The sequence below is a fragment of the Bos mutus genome, chromosome 18 (genome assembly GCF_027580195.1).
Source record: "Bos mutus isolate GX-2022 chromosome 18, NWIPB_WYAK_1.1, whole genome shotgun sequence".
In the NCBI taxonomy this organism is placed as follows: domain Eukaryota; kingdom Metazoa; phylum Chordata; class Mammalia; order Artiodactyla; family Bovidae; genus Bos; species Bos mutus.
The window spans coordinates 25,794,173-25,809,490 of record NC_091634.1 but is presented as its reverse complement, the minus strand read 5'-3'; the positions used below and the strand labels follow the sequence as shown (position 1 = coordinate 25,809,490).

Sequence of the window (15,318 nt, the reverse complement as noted above, 5' to 3'; positions counted from 1 at the left end):
GACTTATTTAACTACTAATCTAGTTCCTGGCACGTTGTAGGCACTTGGTAAGTGTTTGGTAAATAAATGAGTTTCTGAAGGTCACAGACCTGTAAGTGGAGGACAAGATTTGAACCTGAGTCCTTGGTCTTCTCTTGTCAGATGTGCTTGCCATGTTCTGTTATTGCTACATGTGAAAATGATGGGCATGACATAAGGCTTGAGTTGGCTTCTCAGTCTCCTTCATTTAATGACTACTTTCCCAGTTGCAAAGAGTTTATGACAGCATCTCATTTAATCTTTACCGTGATCCTGTGAAGGTTGGAATTGTCCATATTCTGCAGAAGAAGAAACCGAGGCTTAGGGAAGTCCTTGCTTTAGAATCTGGAGTGAGTGACTGAGTAGGGACTCAGGCCCAGGCATTTATCCTTCAGCGCATTCTTTTCCATTTATAGAAGCAACATAAAGTTTTATTTTAAAATATTTTTTCAAGTTTATAAAGGATGACATTTTAAGGGAAAGCTAGTACAGGTTATAGCGAAAATTGTGAACATGGAGTATAACTGAAGTTTAGAAAATCCTGTGCTATACTGTAGCTGCCTCTTCCTGGGAAAACACTTTTTCATTCAGTGAACATTTATAAGTGCCCACTCTGTGCCAGGCATTGTTTTAGAGTCACATTGTCCAGTGTGGTGGTCACTCTGCAGTGTTGAGCCCTGGAGTTAGGCTATGAATATAAAACACACACTACATTTTTGAAGTCTTAGTATGAAGAAAAAAGGCAAAATATTTAACTGACTTTTAAAAATATTATAATACATGGTAATGTAAATATAATATGAATATGTGCTACAAATGATAGTATTTAAAGTTTATTGGGTTAAAACAATAGGATTGAAATTTCCTTTGCTTTTATTTTATAAAATGCTTCCTGAAAAATTAAAAATTATAGTGCACAGTGCTATTCTGAGCACCAGGACTGTGTTACACAATGAAGGCAAAAACCCCTGTCCTTGTGGACCTTTAATTTTAGTGGTGAAAGGCACATGAACAAAATAACCAAGTAAATGCACATTATGTTGTAATAAAGGAGGGAGGCAGAATGTGGAGTGTTGCCTGGCATTAAAATTTTATTTATTAATAAAGTAATAAATATTAGCTGTACGAGGTCTTAGTTGTGGCACTCAGATCCTTAGTTGCAGCCCATGGGAACTTTAGTTGTGGTATTTGAACTCTCAGTTGGGGCATGTGGGATCTAGTTCCCTGGCCAGGGATTGAACCTGGGCCTGCTGCATTGGGAGCTCAGAGGCTTAGCCATTGGACAACCCGGGAAGTCTTGGCATTGCAATTTTGAGGAGAGTGCTTAGGAAGTCTTCCTGAGAAGGTAACAGTTGAGTGAATATCTGAAGGAGGTGAGAGGAGCCAAGTGGCTAAATGGGGACATAGTGGTCCAGACAGAGGGAAGAGCAAGCTCGAAAGCCCAAAGGATGGACCACCCTTGGCAGGTTGGTGGACTTGCCAGGAGACCAGTGTGATTGGAGTGGGTGGGTAAAAGGGAGGAATGAAGAGGATGAGGTCAGAGAGGCGCTGGGGGTAAAGGGAGAGATGGGCAGGTTGTGGGAACCTTGCAGACCACTGTGAGGATGTTTGTTTTCACTCAGAGTGAGTTGGGGCCATTGGAGGATTTTGTGCAGTGGATTGGACACATTTCATCCTGTCTTTTAACAGACTCACTCTGGGTGCCTTGTGGAGAAAGCAAAGAGGAGTGAGGTAGAAGCAGGGAGACAAGTTTAGAGGCTCCTGCCGTGGTCCAGGTGAAGGATGGGTGGGTGGCAGTGATGGAGGTGGTCAGCAGCAGTTCGGCCTGGGTTTATTTTGAAGTACGCCTACAGCGGGGGTGGAGGCGATGTGAAAGGGAGAAAGGAGTCAAGGCAACGCAATCTGTGGTGTGAACACCTGGAAGAATGGAATTGCTACTAACTGAAACAGGAGGTTTCAGACCACCTGACCTGCCTCTTGAGAAACCTATATGCAGATCAGGAAGCAACAGTTAGAACTGGACGTGGAACAACAGACTGGTTCCAAATAGGAAAAGGAGTCCATCAAGGCTGTATATTGTCACCCTGCTTATTTAACTTCTATGCAGAGTACATCATGAGAAATGCTGGGCTGGAAGAAGCACAAGCTGGAATCAAGATTGCCGGGAGAAATATCAATAACCTCAGATATGCAGATGACACCACCCTTATGGCAGAAAGTAAAGAGGAACTCAAAAGCCTCTTGATGAAAGTGAAAGAGGAGAGTGAAAAAGTTGGCTTAAAGCTCAACATTCAGAAAACGAAGATCATGGCATCTGGTCCCATCACTTCATGGGAAATAGATGGGGAAACAGTGGAAACAGTGTCAGACTTTATTTTTTTGGGCTCCAAAATCACTGCAGATGGTGATTGCAGCCATGAAATTAAAAGATGTTTACTCCTTGGAAGGAAAGTTATGACCAACCTACACAGCATATTCAAAAGCAGAGACATTGCCAACAAAGGTTCATCTAGTCAAGGCTACGGTTTTTCCAGTAGTCATGTATGGATGTGAAAGTTGGACTGTGAAGAAAGCTGAGTGCCAAAGAATTGATGCTTTTGAACTGTGGTATTGGAGAAGACTCTTGAGAGTCCCTTGGACTGCAAGGAGATCAGCCCTGGGATTTCTTTGGAAGGAATGATGCTAAAGCTGAAACTCCAGTACTTTCGCCACCTCATGCGAAGAGTTGACTCACTGGAAAAGACCCGGATACTGGGAGGGATTGGGGGCAGGAGGAGAAGGGGACGACAGAGGATGAGATGGCTGGATGGCATCAACGACTCAAAGGACATGAGTTTGGGTGAACTCCGGGAGTTGGTGATGGACAGGGAGGCCTGGCGTGCTGCGATTCATGGGGTCGCAAAGAGTCGGACACAACTGAGCAACTGAACTGAACTGACTGAAACAGGAAGACTGTAGGAGAAACAAGGCTGGGGCTCAATTTCATTGACTCTGATTGTAGAATGCCCAGTGATGGTGTCATGGGCAGTTCAGTAGGGAAGTCCAGAGTCAGGCTGGGCTGGGGATGTGCCTGTGGAAGTGGTTAGCATGAGGAGGTGAGGAGACTGGGCAAGGTCACTTATGGCGTAATGTGGACACATAGCCAAGAGGAGTGCTAGAATTTAAATTTTGAAACAAAAATCTTGGTTTATACTAGCAGGTATTTTAAGCATTGCAGTGTGTTTTGGGGAGCTTGGTTTTCTCTCCTTTTCACTTTTCATCTAAAGACCCTTTTGAATAACCACAAACTAATGGGTTTCTTTTCTTTCTAAGGAGGTGACTCTTCCAAGCACGTGTCTCTGTAGTGCCGCTGAAAATCTATTTGAGTTCCACTTTTTGGAATTAGTTGGGCTTTCTGGGTTGGCAACCAATTTAGAGACCTCCAGGAAGGATGGGAAAGAGACAGACAGCCCGCAAGGACGGGTAATGACTTTTTACTGTTGGAAATGTGGGTTCTACCTAAGAGGTATTGAATGCATGTTGCCAGGCATCCTGCTGTTTTATAGATTTAAAACAAACAGAATCTCTCTGTGGTGAAGTGATCCATGCATGAGGTGGTATAACTTAAGACATGGATGGGCTGGCGTTTGAATCTTGGTCTTCTGAACCCAGGTCTGATGCTTCTGTCAGCAGGACCTGTGGTAGTGGATGCGTGAACGTCAGCTTCCACTGGAATCAGGTCAGTGAACTGCTTTTGAATGACTTTGGGTCGCTTCAGACAGTTTTAGACTCTTGAATTTCTGAGAGGTAGGGACAAAAGGGAAAATCTTGTTTCTCTTAAAAAGAACCAACTGAATCTTTTTGAGAAGGTTGCAGTCCCCTGCTCCTGCTTCTTCCCCAGCAGCTTGAAAAACATTCAGTGCTTCCAGTCCCCACGTTAATCACTCCTTCCAGGAAAATGCCAGCTATCAAGACTTGGCAGCCCTGACCTAGGGCAGGTCCTCTTTCTGTGTCACCCATGCCTTTTGCTTCCTGTTTTGTCCTTGGAACTGCTTTCCAGTCTCCTCTCTGTTTTATTTTGGCCAGCTGTGCAGCTTGCAATTCCCCAGCCAGGGTTTGAACCTGGGTCACAACAGTGAACACCCAGAATCCTAACCACTAGGCCACCAGGGAACATCCCTGTCTCTTTTATTACTAACTTACAGTCCCACTGTGCTTCCAGTGCTGTGACCTCCCCTGTCCCTCCCTCTCTTTTTATGTGCTTGGTCTTTGTACGGATGGCCTTCGGCCAAGTTCAGTTCCATTTGATTGCTTTTCAAGATGGGTCTTTGGAGGATGGAAGGGAACTCAGTGGTGGACAGAGGAAAGAGGCCAAGAAAGAAGCATTGGTGTTGGAAAAGCATGAGACGGTGGGGGAAAGAGGAATCTTCTGAACAGACCTGTCTCATCCACTTCTTTCAAGAAGTGGATACAGAATGGATCTGTGCTTATGAATAAGAAGCTCTGCCTGTTTCTACCTGTTGTTTTAAAAAAATATTTGTTTATTTATTTCGGGCTGTGCTGGGTCTTCAGTGCTGCACGGGCTTTTCCCTAGTTGCGGTGAGTGGGGGATACTCTCTCGTTGGGGCGAGCATGGACTTCTTACTGTGGTGCCTTCTCTTGTTGTGGGGCATGCACTCGAGTGTGTAGCTTCAGTAGCTTCAGCTTTCAGGCTCTGGAGCACAGACTCTAATTACTTTGGCACAAGGGCTTAGATGCTCTGTGGCATGTGGCATCTTCCTGGACGAGTGATCAAACCAGTGTTTCCAGTACTGGCAGGTGGATTCTTTACCACTGAGGCACCAGGGAAGCCCTTCTACCTATTTTTTAATTAAAAATAAAATCTTAGTGCTGGTGAGTTGTCTTTGCTCTTCCCTACCTCATCTGCTGTGCAAGTTCTTCTGTCTCAAGATCAGTGTTCAGTGGTTCCTTGAGTCAAACCTGGGTCAAGAATTTCAGGAATCTCAGAGCTGGAATTTCAACATCAAGAACACGTTTAGCTTGTAGTAATCCTTAAAGAGCACTTAGTAGTTATTTGCTGGCTGCTTTACCTGAACTCGTTTATTCCCTATGATCATCTTACAAGGTAAGCATTAAATGCTATCATTAGGTTCATGTCACAGACTAGGAAACTGAAATTTAGAGAGGATGAGAAGTAACTTGTCTAGTGCCACGTGATGGCTAGTGACTGATGAAGTAGTCTGTTTCCAAAAGATTTACTTACTGGTCTAAAATGTTCTTGCTGAAGTTGGGTGATAAGAATAATCAAGTACTTCAGACACTGTCACTTGCTAAATCTGATGTGTGGTTGCTTTCTCCTGCCAAGAGCTCTCTGAGGATTTATTTAATGGGGGTCTCTTAGATCAAGATATCTGAGTCCCAAAGGGCAGGAGCCTCATGGCATTCTGCATTTCCAGGGCCTGGCATAGACCCGGGGCTCACCAGGGGTCTGTGAACATGTGTTGAAAGACTGACCCTGGCTCAGGACTGGTTGGGTTGAATCAAAGGGGTTTGGAAGAGGTATGGTCAGAAGGCCAGATGCCCTCTTGCTGGAAGTGCCCTTGACAGTTATAGTCCCCTGCCGTGACCCCTGCAGATACCAAATCTGCCATTGCTAAGTGAGAAGTGTCAGTCACTCAGTTGTATCTGACTCTTTATGAACCCATGCTTAAAGAATCAACCTATCCTGGGAATTCTAGTGGTTGGGACTGGCACTTTCACTGTGGCGGTCCACGTTCAATCCCTGGTCAGGGAAGTGAGATCCTGCAAGTCGTGCAGACCAGCCAACTGCAGCAACGTAAGAATCAACCCGTCCTAATAACACAAACATTGAGTTGTCCGTTGGCTGATGAATGGGTAAACAAAATGCGGTCTGTTCTTACAAATGGAATGTTACTCAGCTAGAAAAAGAAATGAAATACTGATACCTGCTACAGTGTGGGGAACCTTGAAAACATTATGCTAATGAAAGAAACCAGATGTAAAAGACTACATATTGTTTGATTTCATTTATTTGAAATATCCAGGATAGGCAGATCCAGAGAGACAGAAGAGGTTAGTGGTTAGGGACAGGGGAGCACAGATGAGTGAGAAGTGACTATTGGTTTCTTTTGGGGTGATGGAAATGTTCCAGAATTCAATAGTGGTGATGGTTGTACAACTCTCTGAATATACCAAAGCTCACCAAATTGTATGCTTTAAAAGGGTGAACTTACGGTGCCTGAACTATATTTCAACAAAAACAAAGAGTCAGCCATGTATTTTCACCTCTATTCTGTCCAGGTCAAGTCAAGAATTGTTTTTCTATTTTAATTGCACTGGGTCTTCGGTGTGGCACTTGGTCTTCTGTTGCTCTGGAGCATGAGCTCAGTAGTTGCCCTGAGGCCTGTGAGATCTTAGTCCCCCCACCAGGAATTGAATCCGTGCCCCCAGCAGTGAAAGTGCAGAGTCCTACCTCTGGATTGCCAGGGGATTCTGCAGTCACATCTCTTACCACTATTATCCTCCTCTTTCTCTGCCCTCCAGCAGCACTGGCCCCCTTTTGTTCCTTACACTCTAAAGAATCTTGGTACAGTTTGGTACAATCTCAAGAGCTTTTGTTCTTGCCCTTTTATCTGCCTGGAATGTTCTTTATTTGGTTGCTTTGGGTCTTAGTTGCATCATGCAGGATCTTTTGTTGCTGTGCACAGACTCTCTAGTTGTGGTGTTTGGGCTCAGTAGTTGCGAAGCTCTGGCTTAGTTGCTCCATGCCATGGGAGATCCCTGCATAACAAGGCGGTTTCTTAACCACTGGACCACTCTGGAAGCCCCTGTCTGCTTGGCATGTTCTAAGGCAGATACCCTCAGTTTCCTTCTTCAGACCTTTGCTCGGAAGGGAAAATCCCCTTCTAAATGAGACTTGGCTTGTCTGCAACCTTTAAAATCTTACTTCCAGCTCCTACCACCAAATCCCTGTGTTCCTTCACTGCTTTGTTTTCCCCTTCTCTAGTTCTCGTGTTTGTTTCCTATTTGACGTCGCCTGCCCACACACGCCATTTCCCTCAGTACCCATCTTTTACTGTATAAAGAAGCCAGTGGGTGGAGCTTCATTTATTCCTTCTCTCATGCTCTTTCCTGGTAGCTTAGTGGTAAAGACTCTGTCTGCAGTGCAGATGACACAGGAGACTTGGTTTGATCCTTGGGTCAGGAAGATCCCCTGGAGGAGGAAATGGCAACTCACTCCAGTATTCTTGCCAGGAAAATTCCACAGACAGAGGAGCCTGGCTGGCTACAGTCCATGGGGTTGCAAAGAGTCGGACATGACTGGGCATTCACGCGTGCGCACGTGTACACGCAGACGCACGCACGCACGCACGCACGCTCTTTCCTATGTGTAGATATGAGTCTCTGACCTATATAATTTTCCTTCTTTCTAAGGAACTTCTTTTCAACAGTTTTTGCATAGCAGGTTTTTGTTTGAGAATATCATTTTTTCTCCTTTGAATGGTAACTTCATTGGATGGAAAATTCTAGGTTGGTGGGTTTTTCCTTTTAACACTGTAAATATCCCATTGCATTCTCTTCTTTCTTGTTTTTTAAGTTTCTTTTTTGATTTTTGTATTTTTAGTCAAATTGACTTTGGTATTTTTGATTCTTATGAGCTTCCTGGATCTGTGGTTTGGTGTATATCGTTAGTTTTAGGAAATTATTGGCCATGTTACTTCAGATATTTCTTTTGCTCCATTCTCTCTTCTTCTGGTATTTTAGTTATGTGTATTTTATACCCTTTAAAATTGTCCCACAGTTCTTGGCAGTTTCTGTTTTTTCTTTTTTCATTAATTCTGTTTTTTCTTTTTGCATTTTAGTTTGGAATGTTTCTGTTAATTTATTTCCAAGCTTACTGATTCTTTCCTCAGCAACGTCCAGGTCTTCTTCATTTCTGTTACTGTGTTCTGCATTTTATTTGTATTCTTTCTTAGAGCTTCCATGTCTCTGCTTACTATTACCTACCCCTCTGTTTTTAATGTTGTCAGCTTTTTCCATTAGAGCTCTTAAGATATTAATAATAGTTATTCTAAATTCCCTGTCTGATCATTTGAAAATGTATGTCATATCTGAGTCTAATTCTGATGCTTGCTTTGTCTCTTCACACTATTTTTTCTTGCCTTTTAGTATAGCTTATAGTTTCTAGTTGAAAGCCAGGCATGATGTATTAGATAATAAGACGTGGGGTGAGTGAACAGGCTTTTATCTAGCTGGGCGTTTTGTGTAATCTGGCTTGGAGTTGGCTTGTATTTAATGATTAAAGTAATTGAAGGTACCTGAAGCTCATATTCAGAGAAGGCAATGGCACCCCACTCCAGTACTCTTGCCTGGAAAATCTCATGGACGGAGGAGCCTGGTAGGCTGCAGTCCATGGGGTCGCTAAGAGTTGGACACAACTGAGCGACTTCACTTTCACTTTTCACTTACATGCACTGGAGAAGGAAATGGCAACCCACTCCAGTGTTTTTGCCTGGAGAATCCCAGGGACGGGGGGCCTGGTGGGCTGCCGTCTGTGGGGTCGCACAGAGTCGGACACGACTGAAGATGCTTAGCAGCAGCAGCAGTTCATATTATGCTAGTATCCTTGTTTTTGCTTCCCTTGTGTCTCTGGTCCTCCTAAGAACTTTTTCTTAAGTAGAGTGTATACCTTTTAGCTCTAATATTTTGGACCCTTGATACAGTGGCAGAATGTGGGGGAGGGAAAGCATTTTATAATTTTAGGGTTGAATCTCGTTTTTTTGTTGGTGCTGGGCTGCGTGACTTGTGGGATTTTACTTCCCTGACCTGGGCCCTTGGCAGTGAGAGCACAGAGTCCTAACCACTGGACTACCAGGGAATTCCTTAAATCTGAGTCTCTTAATGGGTCTCTGTCCCTGGGCTGTGACCTTTACAAGTGTTTAATTAATTAGTTAATTATTCATTCATTTGGCTATGTCTGCTCTTAGTTGCAGCACTCGGGATCTTTAGTTGCAGCGTGTGGTTCTAGTTCCCTGACCAGGCTTTGGACGCAGGCCTACCTACCTGCATTGGGAATGTGGAGTCCAAGCGATTGGACTCCCAGGGGAGTCCCTAAATACAGTTTTTATGAAATAACACTTTCCTTTATGTATGATATACTTTTATATTTTCTACTGTTATTTTATATTTTATTTTAAAAAGTGCTTGTTGAGGTTTATGTAGAGGTGAAGTTCAAAAGACAATGTTTTTTATTTTTTAAGAAAATGTGGGTAGATCTACCACACTTAGTTCCAGCTCCCCTGTTTGTCTCCCAATAAATCCATCACTCCCTTGAGTAATGAAATTCTTTGTGCATCTATAACCTTTGGTGATATTTTAGCATGTTCTCCCTCCTCCCTCTGCCTGTCCCACATTTATGCTAACTCAGTTTTCTTGGGAATGACTTGAATACAAATACTTTCATCACTATTAGCAGGGGAAAAATTTATTTGAGCATGTAAAGAGTCATTTAGTTGTGTTGCTTAGACAGGCGAAGTGTAAAATCTGGATCTCAGGTTTCATAAACTTCCTAAAGTGGGTGTTAGGAGTTTGGACCTCATGCCCATTGGAACCATGTCCAACATGGGGCTCTGAGACAGAAATCATAGGTACTTTGGGGTAGGATCTGACTTCTTTCAATAGTGATGGTTATTTGTATTTATACATGGATTGGAAAGGTTCAATTCAAGACCTACCTTGTAGTGTCAGGGTGATATCTTGCTAATGGATTTGGAGAGACAGACAAAGCCCTGCATGAATAACATGAGTTATTGTGAGTAAACAGTGACTGTAATTATGAAAGATGTTAGAGAAAGAAAACATGGTAGTTTTATCTATTTCTACTGCTTTTCCTGTTGGTTTTGTTCTGAGCTACCTTTGGAATTTATCTGATTGATTTTGTTTTCAGGCCATGAAGTATAGATCAAGAGGTTTGGTCTTCCTCGCATTTAACAGAACATGTGAGGGCTTTGAGTTTCATCCTCCAGAATTCTCTCGAGTTCCGTCCAAAGGCTAAAAACAGCTAAAGCTCAGGGAGAACAAGCTAGTTTAAAAATTATACTCAGTCGAGTTGCTTTAGGAGAAAACAAGTCCCAGTAGATGTAAAGATTTTTAAATTATTCTTTTTTTTTTTTTAAGTCTACAAATAATGGATTTCCAACTTTTAGTGCTTGCACCTCTGTTACTGAAAGCCCTGAGGCTTAATTTACAATCATTAATCTTACCTTCATTACTCAAGATATCATCTTTTTTTTTCTCTCTCTTTTAAACTTACTGTTAAATTATGAAAAAAGAACAAACATATGAAGTGGTTCAGAGAAAAAGATAACAGTCATAAAAGCCACCATCTGGATTGAATGAATATTAACATTTTGCCATATTTGCTTCAGTATTTTTTCCTTTAAAGAATGAAATGTGGCAGATACAGTTGAAGCTCCCTTGGTCTCTCTCTGTTCGCGCCAGTTGCCTTGCTCCCTCCTCTGCTCCCCAGAGGTAACTGCTGTCCTCAGCTTGGTGTGGCCCCTTCGAGTCCATGCTTCTGTACTTTTATTCCCTTATGTGTGTCCACAACAGTCAACGCACTTGTTTTGTGTAGGTTCAAATGCATACCAATGGCATTGTCCTATTGGTATGCTGATACTTTTTTTTTTCTTTTTAGTTCTAGTATTATAGTTTGGTGTTTGTGTGTGTAGGCTGAAATCCTACAGTTCAAGAAATCTATAGCATCGCATTTTATAACTATTTCACAATGTATTCATTCCTCTCACTGTTGGGCATTTGGGTTATTTACAAATGTTTGCTGTTATGAATATTACCATGTTGAACATTTTAAACATGGTTTCTTCTGCATTGGTTGGGGGATTTTCCCCCAGCAAATACCTACGGGTGGAATCCTGGGAGGTACAGTTATTGTTGTTGTTGTTCAGTCTCACAGTCGGGTCCGACTCTCTGCGACCCCATGGACTGCCGCACTCCTGGCTTCCCTGTCCTTTACCATCTCCCAGAGCTTGCTCAGACTCATGTCCATCGAGTCGGTGACACCATCCAACCATCTCATGCTCTGTCATCCCCTTCTCCTCTTGCCTTCAATCTTTCCCAGCATCAGGGTCTTTTCTAATAAACTGACTCTTTACATCAGGGGGCCAAAGTATTGGAGCTTCCACCTTCAGCATCAGTCCTTCCAGTGAATATTCAGGGGACATCTTTAACTCAGTCAGAGGTTGCCAGATACCACCTAATTTTCATTGCTTCCAGAAGTATGGATGGAAGGAGTTGTCATTAACTGAGACACAGAACAGGATTGAGGGCAAATGTCAGAAGCTCAGTTTTGTCAATGGACAAGAGGACCTGAGGTTCAAGGGTGAGGTTCATACTGGACACACCCATTGGGGATTGTCCACAAAGAGATGGTAGCTGAAACCATGAGATGTGCTGAGATAACCAAGGGGAGATGTGTAAGGGCTAAGCTATTGGACACACAGGTGGTTGAAGGTTCAGGAGCGGAGAAGAAGCCAATGAAGGAGGCTGAGAAAAAGCAGCCTGAGAGGCAGGAAGAGAATCAAGCAGTGGTGTCCTGGAAGAGACCAGAGGAGAAAGCATTTCAAGGAAGAAAGAGTCAACCGTCCATTGTGTCTGAAGCTGCCAATAGGTCATCTAAGACAAGGATCGAGAATTCACTATTGGATTTAGTACCATGGATGTCTGGTTTCCAGAAGTCTTGATAAGAATAGTTGCAGTATTATATTCCTGTATGTTACCCATAACGTTCCAGAAGTTTCCACTGCTGCTTTACATTTAAGATCGAAGTAAACATGCCTGTTACAGACTAGTCTAGAAGAACAACTGGCCCCTTAAAATTTTTTTTGGACTGGGTATATCTCATAAAGAAGGCAAATGGTTTTGTTTTGTTTTTGCTAAAATCTTGAAGCATAGAATTCATCTGTGGAAAATGTCAAAGTCAATGGGACTTAGCTGTAGCTACATTTAATTCTCATACAAAGGACTTCCGTTCTTAGAATAATATGGTGCATTCATAACCACATTTTAAGGTTAAACAGCTCTTCAGAAGAGGGAGTTAAGAGGAGAGATCAGATACAAATAGAATGAAAGAAGGTACAAATGATGTTGAATGGAATAGGAATTTCATAGTGTTCTTTTTTTAAATTGGGGTATAATTGCTTTACAGTGTTATATTAGTTTCTGCTGTACAACGAAGTGAACCAGCTTTATGTATACATGTATCCTCTCCCTCTTAGACCCCCTCCATCCCAATACTTTGGCCATCTGATGCAAAGAACTGACTCATTAGAAAAGACCTTGACACTGGGAAAGATTGAGGGCAGAAGGAGAAGGGGACGACAGAGGGTGAGATGGTTGGGTGACACCACCAACTCAATAGACATGACTTTGAGCAAGCTCCGGGAGTTGGTGATGGACAGGGAAGCCTGGCGTGGTGCAGTACATTGGGTTGCAGAGTCAGACACGACTGAGCGACTGGACTGAACTGACTGATTTCAGCCATGTAGGTCGGCACAAAGCACTGAGCTGAACTCCCTGTACTGTATAGGAGGTTCCCACTAGCTATCCATTTTACACATAGTAGTGTATCAATTCCAGTCTCCCAGCTCATCCCTCCCCCACCCCATGTCCGCACATCTGTTCTGTATGTCCCGTCTCTGTTCCTGCCTTACAAATAGGTTCATCTGTACCATTTTTCTAGATTCCATATATATGCATTAATATACAATATTTGTTTTTCTCTTTCAGCCCTACTTCACTCTGTATGACAGCCTCTAGGTCCATCCATGTCTCTACAAATAGAATATTACTCAGCCAGAAAAAGGAATGAAATTGGGTCATAGTGGGTGTTTTTTGTTTTTTAAATAAGATTTATTTGTTTGTTTTTGGCTGTCCTTGGTCTTCCTTGCTGCACACGGGCTGCACAGGAGTGAGCAGGGGCTGTTCTTCATTGTGGACCACCAGGGAAGCCCTGGTCATAGTGTTTTTACAGTAGCTGTTCTTGGGTGTGATCCTCAGGGCCCTGGTGGCCCCTCACGACTTTTAGGGTTTTGCAGGGTCAAAACTGTTCTCATGATAGCTTTGCCTTCTTTCACTGTGACACATCTGCACTCATGGTGCGAAAGCAAAGGTCAGTGAACATGTTGGTGCCCCAGTGTAAATCAGGGCAGTGTGCCCAGCCCGGGCCACTGTCACTGTGTTCCTCACCACGGCCCACTCAGTAAAGAGGAAAGAAAAAGCCAGTTTCACTTGAAAATGTGCTTGATGAAGCAGTAAAATGACTAATATTCTGTGTGATGAAAATGGAAAATATGCCTAAAACACCTTTTCCTGTGTACTGCAGTATAATGGCTGTGTTGAGAAAAAGCACTTGTGTGACTGCTTGAATAGAGAGCTGAATTATATAGTTGCTTTTCTCATGAAATAACATTTTTGCTTTATAAAAAAATCAACAGAAACTAATGTTAATAGATTTGGGTGTTTGGCAGACATTTTCCTGAAGATGAATGAAGTGAGCCTGTCACTTCAAAGAAAACAACTGACAGTACTTTTTGCCAATGATAAAATATGAGTTTTAAGTGAAAATTAGAAATTTTGGAACCCTTACATCTACCACAAAGAGCTTGAAAGCTTCCCAATACTCAAAACCTTGTCTGATGAGATCAGTGGTGACATTCACAAATGGAACTTTTTTGGATAGAGATTGATGAAACATGTCAACATTTGGACTATCTATAGACCTCAGTGAACCAATATTTTCCAAATGATGATGTTTATGCAATTATATATGAGTAGAAAGATCCATTCAGAAGGCAAGATAGACTTCTGCTTCTAGCCAAGATGAAGCGACGGGTATGCCTTATGGCTGATGTTGTCAATTAAGAATTATTTCCTACCAGGATCCAGCCCCGGGTCCAGGGATTCCCTCAGGATGACAGCGTTGGCAATTTAGAATAGATTAATTAGAGATATAAAGAGTGGTTAAATAGGGATAGCTCAGTGAGAAAATTCAGTGGAGAAAAGAGGCTGAATAACTTGGTTTATGTGGAAAACCAATAAAACTCCAAGACAAGGAGTTTGCATCACCTACGTAGGCTGCAGGCGTCCTCCCGTTCTCCCGAAGGAGAGGAAACACTAAGGCCTCCCCGGTCAGATCTTAGAAGCCCAGGCAAAATTAGTAGGCTTGACGAGCTTCCACGCTCCAGATGGGAATTCAGCCAGAAGGTGAGAGAAAGAATGACATGGGGAGACCAAGCTTCGGTGAGCAAGGACCGTAGCTTTATTTTCCACAGGGGCTTTTATACCCTAAGTTGCACATAGAGGATAATAGGGGATGTGAAATCATGCAAAGTCAGCAGTCTTTGATCCTTATCGAAACCAGGATTTCTTTTCTGCAAACTTATCGTATACAAATGGTTAGGTGATTTACATCATCTTCTGGCCAGAAGGCCTGTTAACATTTTATGACTCTGACAAAGGTTTGTCAACCATAAGACTTATTTTCTCTAAGAGTAATTATTTTAAAGTTTGGCGCCATCCTCCCGAAGGTGTTAGATAAAGTTGCATTCCTATAGGGCAAAGGTGCAATGGGTTTACAACAAAGGAAAGAATTTATTACCTTAAGGGTCTAAAGTTGTTAACACCAAGGCCACTACTTTTTTTTTCTACATACCAACTATATTAATTAATACACTTCCAAGGATACAATACAGGGGATGTGGAAACATGGCAGCAAGCATTGGCTCAACAATGAAATCTTCTACTAGTTTTATTCTGACAATTTCTAACTCTCCGAGAGGCTCTATACTATTTGAATATCTTAAGCTTCCCGTGCCTTTCACGGTTGGGAGACTGTAAACAATCGTCTTCATAGCTGTAGGAGTCCGGGTAAGCCTGTTAGGCAAGTTAGCCATCTCAGGGGTTTGTGAACTAAAACACTCTTGTCACGCCCAGGAACTTTATTAACTGGAGCTGTAAGTTAACTCTTTTTCGGTGAGAGAGATGGTGGTGGGGGACAGCCCCCCATAAAGTCAGAGGTGTAGGTGAGAGCACAAAGCAGTAAAGTAGGCAGACTCTGGTTTTGGGGTAGACGCTCAGGCAGGCCCAGAGGGGCACCCCTCAAGTTCTGGCTCGCCTTGCCCCCCAGGACTCTCCCACATGACCTTGTTACGGGTGGGGACTCCCATGCTGGCTCCCAGCAATTTCCCGTGCTCGTTGGCCTGGTTCATGAGCACATGCAGGTGA

At 42.9% G+C, this 15,318-nt stretch overlaps 1 protein-coding gene across 1 annotated transcript in view; it reads left to right on the top strand.

The window, feature by feature from the left end:
• Positions 1–15,318, top strand: part of WWP2 (WW domain containing E3 ubiquitin protein ligase 2) — a 143,608-nt gene that overhangs the window by 1,478 nt on the left and 126,812 nt on the right. The gene's annotated exons all lie outside the window — the stretch shown is intronic.